This window comes from Vulpes vulpes, chromosome 2 (genome assembly GCF_048418805.1).
Source record: "Vulpes vulpes isolate BD-2025 chromosome 2, VulVul3, whole genome shotgun sequence".
NCBI classification, from domain to species: domain Eukaryota; kingdom Metazoa; phylum Chordata; class Mammalia; order Carnivora; family Canidae; genus Vulpes; species Vulpes vulpes.
In genome coordinates, this window is record NC_132781.1 from 65,689,509 (window position 1) to 65,701,688 (window position 12,180).

Here is a 12,180-nt window from a genome sequence, read left to right on the forward strand (position 1 = left end):
GCCTGATTGGATCTAAATTCTGCAGTCATGAAGTCTCTTGAGTCCTTTATGCTTTTTTCTAGAGCCACCAGTAGCTGTATAATAGTGCTTCTGAATTGGCTTTCTGACATTGAATTGTAATCCAGATTTTGTAACTCTGTGGGAGAGTGGGCTGTTTCTGATTCTTTTTTTTGAGGTGAGGTTTTCCTTCTAGTCATTTTGCTCAGTGCAGAGTGGCCAAAAACAAGTTGTATTGGGAAAAGGAGAAAAAGAGAGAGAAGGAAAGAAAAGAGAAAAAAAAAAGAGAAAGAAGAAAAAAAGGGGAAAAAGAGAAAGAAAAAGAAAGAAAGGAGAAAAAAAGGGGGTGTGTGGTGGGGGAAGCAATCAGAAATCAAGAAGAAAGAAAGAAAAAAAGCACAAAACAAAACAAAAAAAAAAAAAAAAAAAACAAAAAATCACGGGGGAGTATCTTCCGATTCTGTGTACTTTAAGTCCCTTGACCTCCCCTGGAACTGGTCCGTCTCGCTGGTCTTCTGGGGGAGGGGCCTGCTGTGCTGATTCTCAGGTGTTAGCACTTGGGGGAGCTGCTCCACCCCTGCCTGGTGCAGGGCTCAGTGGGGGTCGTTCACCCCCTGAGGCCCCGGGAGGAAGCCACAGTGGCGGGGGCAGCTCTGGGACCCTGGAGTCAGCCCCCGCAGTAGCTCCGGGGCTCTCCGTCTGCAGGGCCTGGGGGCTCCCGGGCCGGGCCGCTGATCTGCTCAGCTCCAGGCAGGAGCGTCCTCGCTGTCCTGGGCCCTCCCGGCCTCTGCCTGTCCCGGGGGAGGCCGGATCCTGGGCTGTGTCCCGGCGCCCTGGGCACTCTCCCCAGGGCACAGGTGCCTGTTAGTGTCCCCGGGAGCCCGAGGGCATCCCCGCCCCCCTGGGTCCTGCTCCACCTCCCTGCGGGCCCCTTTCCGCCCGGGAAGGTTGGTGCAGCTCCTGCTCCTCCGGGACGGGGCTCTCCTGTCCTGGGGACACTCGCCCCGGCCTCAGCCTGGCTCCTCGCGGGCCCCTCCCCCTTGGAGGCCTTTTGTGTCTTTCTTTCTTTTTCCCCCATCTTCCTACCTTGATGGAAGCGCGAACTCTTCTCACTGTAGCATTCCAGCTGGTCTCTCTTTAAATCTCAGGCCGAATTCGTAGATTTTCAGGATGATTGGAAGGTTTTCTAGGTAATTTGTTGGGGACAGGTGGTTTGGAGATCCTACTCTTCCGCCGTCTTGCCCCGAGCTGATCATATCATTTTCTGTTTTAAAATCTTACAATGGCTTTCCACCAAACTTAGAATGAACTTCAAAGTTCTTATTTCATTTTATAAGGTTCAATAAAAACTGTTTTTCTTTGGCCATTACCTCCATAACTTTTTATTTTTCTGCTCTTTCTCTAATTCTTCAACTACTTTGGCCACTTTGCTGACCCTCAAGCATTTCATGAATTCTTCTGCTGCCACATTTTTGTTTTTCTGCTTTTTCTACTGGAAAACTCTTTCCCCAGATAGTCATGTGATTTCTCCTCCTCTTCATTTCATCCAAGTCTCTGCTCAGAGGTCGATGTCTCAGAAAAGCCTATGTTGACCACTGTAACTTGTATAATAGTTTCTGTTACTCATTTTCCTTTTATTCTATTTTACATATCTTTATAGCAATCATTTCTGCCTGACATTACACACATACACACACACACACACACACACACACACAAACACACACAGTATAATCCAGTATAATCTCATCTTAGTTAATTATATCTATATAAAGATTCTTTTTCCAAATAAGGTCATATTCTGAAGTTCCAGTTGGATGCAAATGTTTGTGGGGCAATAGTCAACCCAGCACAGTCCCCAAGACAAGCCACAGTCTTTTTGTATCCTTGGAAGCAACATCCTATCACCTCAGTAGCATAGAATTGGTAGAAATGTTAATAAGCCAATTCTACGCTCAGGGGAGGAGATTACACAGTGTGCAAATCCCAGGAGGTTGAGACCATTGAGACCCATTTTAGAGGCTCTCTCCCATGAGCATGGGCTTGGAAGAGATCTTTGGAAGTTAAGGCTCCACCCTACTGCTGTGATTGACTGTATGATCTTAGCTTTGGTTCTCCTGAAAGCAGAACCTGAAACAATGACTTCCATGCAAATAGTTTCCTGGAAGTGATCCTAGAAATGGGGGATTAGGAAGGAATAGAGAAGGAAAAACCATGACTTGGATGTGTTATTGAATTGGCACCTATGGGGGAATGGTGTTCTATCCCACAGAGATTTCTGAAGAGGCATATAGAATACTACTCAGAATTATCCATCTGAGGAAATAAAGAAGGAACATTTCCCCTCACTGACTGAGAACTGACCCATGGTGAATTGCCTATTTGCATTTCCAAGTTGGGCAAATGGATTGGTCGATCTGGCTCCCATGGGCATCCTATGCTGAAGTTTTTAGAGGAGTCCTATGACACTTAAGTGATGTCAGACTGAAGGTGTCTGAAGTCTGTGCAGAACTATTTGCCTATACTTGCATTTGGAATGGAGGTGAGACCAAGAAGATATAAGGCAGTGCCCAAGAGATTCATGATAAAAGGGAGAGGCTAGAAAAAATTAGAAAGTTAATGACAAAAGAGTTTTCTATTTGAAGTCAGAGATAGTTCACCTACATAACCATCATATGTCTTCCCATTTTAGTTTTCCAGACTAAAAACCATAACTCTTCTCCTGTCTGAGATCCAACCATTTCCTGGCCTAGAGTTATTGCTGATCAGATTAACTAACCATTGACTTACTCCCACATATAAATATTCCAATAAATATTCACATATACAAATATAATAGTCTTATGATAAAGACATTGGTCCTAAGATCTGGGCTATTAATTTATATCATAGTCTTCTTTTTTATATATTTGTGGTCCTAAAAAAATAAAAAGAAAATAAGCCAAAACAATGAAAGTGATTATCATCTCTAGATCATTGCTAACAGAAATATAACATAAGTCACACATGTATTTTAATTCTTTCATAGACACATTTAAAAAAGTAAAAAGAAACATGTGAAGTTAATTTTAATGATATATTTTAAACCCAATTGTGATATTGTGATTTATAATAAGAAATAGATATTTTGCTTCACAAGGGCCGAGGGTGGGTGGTTCCAAGATGGCCATTTTGGCATGAAGATTATTCTGAATTAAAAAAGCAACTAAACCCCAGCAGATTCAGGAAGAGCCCTTCAATCCCCTCCTTAACTGCCTAGAAAGAATTTAGAAGGTTGATCTGCTCTAAGAAGAGAGTTATCACCATAACTCTGTTATTGTATAAAGTAGGTATGATTGATAGGAAGGAACCTAGCAAAGCCTTCCCTTTATTTCTTCAGACTAAGGTGTGCCATAGTTTACTTATCCTGAATTGCAATTTCTCTTCTCTTTCTTTATAAACTCACTTTGCTGGCAAAATAACCAGCCATTTTATTTTTGGGGTCGACAAGACAGCCCCAGTAGATCAAAAAACTGGACTTATTTTATTATTTCTGAAATAAGATTTACTAAGGATTATTCAAAGGCTGTAGTGTCCTAAAAATCATTTTATTTCAAATTAATTTTTTACTTATAGAAAGTTGCAAAACTAGTAAAAAGTGTTCTCTTAAATTACTTGCCCCATTATGTTTAATGCAAACATTTTGTATAACCATCGGACAACTATTAAGAACAGGAAATTAGCACTAGTACGATATTATTAGTTAAACTACAGACCTTATTTGAGTTATCAAAAATATCTGGCAGGTAGGTACTAAGAATTTCTTTCACTACTTTCAGAACATGTAAAAAACCCACTAGTCTTGTCTTTTCAGGATTAAAACCCTTCACAATTTTAAAGGAAATACAGTAACATTGTTAGCTCCTGGGTTTGTTGTTGTTGTTAAAACTCATTTGAATACTTTTCGAACAATGTTTTTCACACTTTGGTGTCTATAAACTTACCAGGGATATTTGTCAACAATTTGTCTTGGGCCCCATCCTTAAATCCATGTACAGTTGGGATGGGGGAGCCTAGGAATATGCATTTTAGACAATCATTTGCTGGTGGATCACTCTTTGATGAACATGAGCTTATAGGCAGATTAGCAGAAATCAATGTGGTATATTGGAGGGGTTTTGAAAAAGATCCTTCATCAACTTGATTTTTTTTTTTTCTTTTAAGAATGACTCACTAGGGGCACCTGGATGGCTCAGTTGGTTTTGCTTCTGCGTTCTGCTCAGGTCATGATATCCAGTTCCTGGAATTGAGCCCTGCGTCAGGCTCCCTGCACAGTGGGGAGTCTGCTTCTCTCTCTCACTCTCTCTCTTTCCCTATGCCCCGCCTCCCTGCTCATTTTCAATCTCTCTCAAATAAATAAAATCTTAAAAAAAAGAATGACTCACTAATACATTTTAAAAGAAGTTTTAGTATCAATTCTTATATTTTACTATTAAAACATGCATGCATTACCTGGTGGAACACATAGGTTACCTATTTTTTTTCCTGATATAAGTTGTTGTCCTATGAGGTAGCTACATGATGCAAGAGAGAATGGGAACAAGATATAGGGTAGAACCCCAGTAGTCACAAACCCTATAAAGTGTCTCCAAGGCGTTAAAATCAGTCCTACTGGCATCTCAGCCACTAGAGGTAGGGAAGCAAATAGCTCACACTCAAAAGAAGTTAGTACAGCACCAAAATGTTCATACCTTCCCATTTTTTCCCCTCAATTTTCTACAGTCTATTATGCAAACACACATCAGATGTTGATCCTAAACTCCTCTGGTGTACAGATTCTAGATTTACCACCACTCCTGCCGCATTGTCCTCCTATCTACCTACTGGCCACTTAGAAACTTTGTAGGGCCAATCAGTCATATATTCTAATACAATAAGGCATTACATTAATAATTGGGCTATTATCTTAATAATATCTTTTTACATAAGCATATAGAGTTTAATAATTTAATTTTGTGATGTTCAAGAAATTCAGATAACATTTTCCAGGAAACAACTTGTAGCAGAAAGCACGCACAGCAGTGAAGATTTTATCAACACTAAAATATTTCTCTTATTAGTTCTAGCACTTCTTGTGGTGTAAATGAATAGATACTACTGATATCAGTTTTCTTCCTGTAAAGGGAAGCAGACTGATAAGAGCACAGAAGCTATTTTATAGTAGATGCTAAAAGATCACATCACACCCATAAATGCAGATACTCTTCTCTTACTATTTTTGTAATAATGGACTAAACCAAAAATCTCCAGAATTTATGGTAAGAAATATTATATTATAATATATATTATTTACTGAAATCTCATATTTCCAGCAGTATCTATATATGGTGAAACTTATGTCTGAAGGGAGCATATAGAGTAAAATTGCTGCCTATAAATTGGGAAGAGAAGACAGTATTGTCAGAAAATGGAGAGAAGGGTAGTCTTCATCATTTACTAATGATGTTAGGGACTGACAGTAAGAAGTAGATTCTAGGGATCCCTGGGTGGCGCAGCGGTTTAGCGCCTGCCTTTGGCCCAGGGCGTGATCCTGGAAACCCGGAATCGAATCCCACGTCGGGCTCCCGGTGCATGGAGCCTGCTTCTCCCTCTGCCTGTGTGTGTCTCTCTCTCTCTCTCTGTGACTATCATAAATAAATAAAATTAAAAAAAAAAAAGTGGCTTCTAGAATTCTCTTGGATTTTCTTTGGAATTGGAAAGTTCTGTTTGTCAAATGATTCATCTTAACTATCTGGTAATTGGGGTGACCATCTGTGTTAGCTAATTGGTTTTATCCAGAGAAAAATAAAACTTTTCATACCTTTGTGACAGGACATTGCAAATATGAGCAAGGTACCACTGAAGTTAGGCTCCTACCTTCCCACAGAAACTGGAGATAGGGGTGTCATCTCTTGAAATATTTCCATCTCAAAGATAAGACTTCAGGTCTTTGAGAAAGATATTCCTGGATCATAAAGCTGACATAAAGGTCTATCTAGGTTTTTTAAAAATGTAACTCAGGTATAGAAATGAAACAGCAACTTCTATAATTAAAAAATAAAACAGGGGCACCTGGGTAGCTCAGTGGATTAGGTGTCTGCCTTTGGCTTAGGTCATGATCCCAGGGTTAGGATTGAGTCCCATGTCAGGCTCCCTACTCAGCAGAGAGTCGGCCTCTCCCTTTCCCTCTGCTGCTCTCCCTTCCTCATTCTCTCTCACTCTTTCTGTGTCAAGTAAATAAATAAAATATTAAAAAAATAAAAATAAAACAATTGGCACAGTATCTTTAAGCCTTTGTTGTTATCATCTCTTTCCTGAACAAAGATACTTTATTTTCTTTGAGTAGATGAAGATTGTGTGGCTACTTTTAAAACCATCTAATTTTTTTTTTTTTAACATCTAACGCATAAGCCAAACTTGGTACAATGGACCTTCAATGAGGATCAATGGGACATCTATGAGATATTTGCTTTGTAAGTGCCAAGAAAATGTGGTAAGCAAGAATTAAAATAAGTCTTAAAAATAATGCTTTGTTGTGTTTTTTTTTTTTAGAATTGCTTCATCTGTTTTTCATTGTTATTAAAAATAATGCTTTAAAAATAACTTGTTAATCAGTGATCAATAAGGAAATTGCTAATATCCAACATGAAAATTTCAGCTTTTAGCAATTTGATTTTTACATCTGCTGAAAACATTACTTAGATTTGCTATAATTTATTTAACCACTCATATATTGATAGACACTTCAGCTATTTCTGATTTCCCCTAATGAATAGAATGCTGCAGGGAACATATTTGTATTTGTTAGGTAATTAATAAAATAAATAAAAAATCTTTAAAAAAAACAAAACTAGATATTCTCTCTCATAAGTTCCCGGAAAATAGATTCTATGTCAGAGATTTCTGTGTATGTGTTTATTGAATAGAGTTCACTGAAATAACACTGTAAGACAGTGAGGTAAGCAGTATTGGCAAGAGAAGTTGCCACAAGGCTTTTAATCAATGTCAGGCAGTGCTTTGAAGCTGACATATCTCCTTAGACATACACTGGCCTCGCTGACATGTACTAAACTGAAGAAAAGACTCTAGGGCTTTGAAGCCAACTCCTCCCTCACTCATTGGCCAATTGTGATAGTACTCTTGGGCTGCTATAACAGAATATCATAGACTGGGTAGCTTGTAAGCAACAGATATTTATTTTTCACAGCTCTGGAGACTAGGAAGCCCAAGATCAAGGTGCTAGGAGATTTGGTACCTGGTGGGAACTTGCTTCTTGGTTCTTAGACTGCCATCTTCTCCTTATGTCATTACATGGTAGGAGGGCCAAGGGAGGTCTTCAGGGTCTCTCTTATGAAAAAGGCATTAATCTAATTTATAAAGGCTCTGCCCTCATGACCAAATAACCTATCAGGACTTCTCCAAGTACTTTGTAACTGAGCTATCTACATCCTTTCTTGCTGCCCTCCATACAATGGCCCCTCTCTAGGCAAAGTGATCTCCCTAAAACAAAAATTGACTAGATCATCCCCCTGCTTAAAATATCCAAATAGCTGTACATTGGTTTTAGGATGAAGATATCCTAACATGGCTTACCAGGCCTAATAGGATCTGGTCCCTGACTATCTCTCAGCTTTATCTCAGGCCATTGTCCCTTATTCTTAATGCTGAAAACCACATTCGCCTTTCTTCACATACTCTTGGGCAGTATCCACTCTCTTCTTTTCCCAGTTTCTTATGGCTGCCACACACCTTGGCTTGTGGTCACATCACTCCAATCTCTGTCTCCATCTTTATACCTTTCTCCTCTTCTGTGTCCAATTTCCCTCTGCTTCTCTCTTATAAGGACACATACAGTTAGATTTACAGACCACCTAAATTATTAAGGATGATCTCTCCATGTTAAGATTTTTACCTTATATCTGCAAAGACTCTTTTTCCTTATAAGGTAACATTTCTAGGTTCCAGGGATTAGGACCCGATATCCATTGGTAGCCATTATTCAGCCTACTACAGCTTCCATATAAATCCATAAGACATCGCATGTAGAGTTATAGTAGCATACAACTTGATTTCAGGAAGCAGAGAGGGATAATGATTTGGAATTGGCAATGATGGGCAAGGAAATATCCTCTTCACTTATATGGACAACGGTAAAAAGGACTGGGGAGAAACCACTTTAAATGGAGGTGAAGAAATCTTTATACTGGAAGAAAATCAGGTTCCAGCTAGAGCAAGAAGATGATGTTTGGAGAAGAGATTGAGGACATGAAGATTTTGCAGAAATCACACTGTGACTTCCAAAGCACACCCCAGCAGTCTTTAGAGAGTTGGAGAAAGGAATAAGAAGGACTCATATTAGAGAATGGGACAAGCCTGAACTGGGAGTTTAGAGATTCCTGAGATGAGTGATGTGAACAGTGATAAAGGGCAAGAGGAGATTAAACCTGATGGCCTTCAAGGCAATTTGTGGTGAAAGGGGTGTAAGAATTGGCTTACAGAGAAAGAAGGTGGGAGGCTCTCCAAGAATATAGGAATCAAATGAGAAAAAATATCCAGAAAAACTGAGTTGAATCCTTATCAAAATCATGTGGGAAAAATATTTTCTTTTATAATTGTTATTAGTTACTATACTGTATGAAATTATTAGTTTTGTTTTATCTTTAATGTTTTAATTAGCAACAGTGCCTCCAGAAAAGTAATCGTGTATTTAAAAATAAATATGAGGACAGTACTAAATAAATTGCACTCAGTATGCCATTTAAAAATGGATGTTTTTCCAAAGAGAAATATGTAGGCAGGACTCCAGATGGAAATCAAAGTTTACACCAGGAACTAAAATCTACCTCTGCAAATGGAGTAATTCTGAAAGCATAATTAGGAGATCTATGTTAAAAATATATATATAAAGGAAGAGAACTCAATTGCCATTTGTGAAAGCACTCTTCAAAAAAACAACACAAAACAGAACTTGTGAAGTAGTATAAAATATTGGTAGTTTCAGAAAGCTGAAAACATATTGCAAACCATAATAAAGGGTATAGAATCTATAATTTGAGTAGTTTTTTTCTAAAGTACTTGCTAAGTATTCACTACTAAGGAGAAATTTGTGTTTAATTGAATCAACAAAATCAAATTTATCACATAAGTATATTTACCACTATAAAGATTTGAGACTAAATGTTTGACTGGTGATAGTGTATTTAAAATTTTATGTTTTGTTAATAAGTTTATTATTATAAAACATATAGGTTAATATGTTTTGAAATAATGAATACTCATTTTCTTTTTATGAAAATTCCACTTGAAAAGTGCATTGGAATATGCTATCTCTTGGACATGTCAGTTTTCTTGGAAAAAGTCATTTAATTATAATAACAATATTTACATGTGTTAAAACATATTTGGTTTCTTTTTCTTTTTTAAAAAACAGATTTTATTTATTTATTCATGAGAGACACAGAGAGAGAGAGAGGAAGAGACATAGGCAGAAGCAGGGAACCCGATGTGGGACTCGATCCTGGATCCCAGGATCATGCCCTGGGCCAAAGGCAGACATTCAACTGCTGAGCCACCCAGGCGTCCCACATATTTGATTTCTTTTATCACATATTATCTCTTTAGGTGCAGATGAATTCTTTTTTCTGTCTTTTATATCTATCTCCAAAGTACCTAATAAGGTGCTGTGCAGTGTGGTAAATTTTCAGTACTTATTGTTGCCAGGGTCTTTATTTTGCTTTCATACAGACAGCATTCCTTTTTAAATAACTTACATATTTTTATTTTTCCAGAAACTTGCTATGGAGTATAACACATATAGAAAAGAATACAGAAGACAAATGTATAGATCAACGAACTGTCTGTCACAAAGCAACACTCATGTAATTACCACCTAATCAAGAAAGAGTGCACTGCCAGAAGCAACATCCCACCTCCCCCCTAAAAAAATTTCCCCCAAGCAATGTGCCTTTTTCCTCTAAAAAGCAAACACTATCCTGGACTTCTAATGTTATATTTAAATCTAAGTGTTTGAATATTACAGAAATGGATAGTACATATTAATTTGTGTCTGATTCTTTCATTTGTGAGAGTCATCTATGTTTCTGCATGTTTTGAAGTTTTTTTACTTGAAGTGCTGTAGAACATTTTACTGTATGAAAATACCGCAAAGTTTGTCGTTATTCTATTGTTGGTGGAAAATTGGGTTTTCCCCTTGGAGCTAAGGTGAATGGTGTTGCTGGGAATGTTCTTATATGTAGTTTTGGTGCACATATGTATGCCATTTGTGGTGGGTTTAGAATAGTAGTGAAATTGGTGGCTTATAAGGCTTGTACAAATTCTGTTTTATAGAAACTGAAGCCGATTCCCAAAGTGGCTGCACCAATTTACACTCCCACCGGCTCCTCTACCCCATCAACCCTTGGTATTATTATTTTTTTTTTAGTTTAAGCCCACATGATCAGTATATAGTAGTTTTTTGATTTCCATTTCCTTGTTGAGTAACAGAGTTGAACATCTTTTTATATGATTATGGACATTTATACATCTAATTTTTTTCTAAAGTGTCGATTAAAGTTTGTTTTTTTTTCCTATTGGGAAGTCTGCCTTTTAAAAATTAACTTACAGGAGAGCTTTATCTACTCTGCATATAATTTTTTTTTGTCAGAAAAATATATTGCAAAGGTAGTTTCCATTCTGTGGCTTGCATTTCAGATTCTTAATGGGTCTTTTAATAAATAGAGGAGTTCTAAATGTAGTCTAATTTATCAATTTTATCTTTTATGGTTAATACTTTTTGTGTGAAGACTTTGCTTTCTTCAAGATCATAAAGATCTTTTCCTAAATTGTCTTTTAAAGATTATTATTTTACCCATTGCATTAAGATTTATGATCTCCCTAAAGTAGGAATATATATTTTTTCCCCTATCAAGATATCCAATTTTAGGCATAGAGCATATATTTACACTTAAAATGTTGGCTTTCCCATAGCAGACCCTGGATGCCATTTTGGACTCTGTTTCCTTTATACTCTCAGATATCCTTTTCAGCTTCTAAGACTCCCAGCATCCTTTTTCACAAATAGCAGCTCCAAATAATAGGCTAACTTCTTTATGTTTATCTTTACCTAGATCTTGGCCCTGAAATTCTTCATTGTCTTGTTAGCTCTATGATCTCTTCAAAAGAATTTTAACATATATTTTATTCATCTTTCTTACTATAATTATCAGAAGTGTTGGTCTAAATTGCTTGTCCATCATTATTGGAAATTCTAGTCCCATTTATTTAAAAATATAGTCTTGATTTTACTCTCATTATATATGTGATCTTTGACAAGTAATTTAAACTCTTGAGGTTCAGTTTCCTCACTTGTAGAATGAGAGAGTACTTATAGAATTGTTGAAAGTTTTAATATGAAATGGTGTATATAAGAGCTTTGGAAGTGATGCTATAGGTGTGCTGGTATACCTTCAATAAGTGGCAGCTACTATTTTTGTTATATGAGTGGTGATAAAAATAATTATTAAGATGATGATGAGAATAGCAGTACTTCTGCATAACTCTATCACATTGCCTTCCCTAATCTTCTAGTCTAAAGGGGATATAAGGTTAATCTGACAACATATAGGCTTCAAATAATGATTGCTTCTAATTTTTAGATTTTCCCAAGCCATAATTTCAATAACTTATTCTGAAGTTTTTTAACCTAAAATTGATATCAGACTCAGTGGTAAATGATTTTAAATGTTAACTTTTCTCATGTAAAAGATAAACTATACTATCTTTGTTCTTATATTTCTTTCATTTTATGATATATCAAAATTCCATGGTTACTAGTTATGATACTATCAGTTTCATCTGTACATACTCCTAGTAATTCATCTTACATGAAGACTGAAACTAACTGAACAGTAGTTTTGTCTCATCTTTTTATTAATGTTGGACTTCAGTTCACTATATTACAAGGGCCGGCAAGGCAGGTAAATTTCCCCCTCAATTTTCCGCTATAGGAACAGATTATATAATCAAATCATATTTTCAGCAACAAACATTACCAATGCACAAGAAGTGGTGTTTTACTCTGGAGGACTTACAGGAAGTAGGCAGTCAAGTGTTGGAATATTTGGTTTTGATATATATACATTGCTTATTGAGTAACAGATCTGTTTA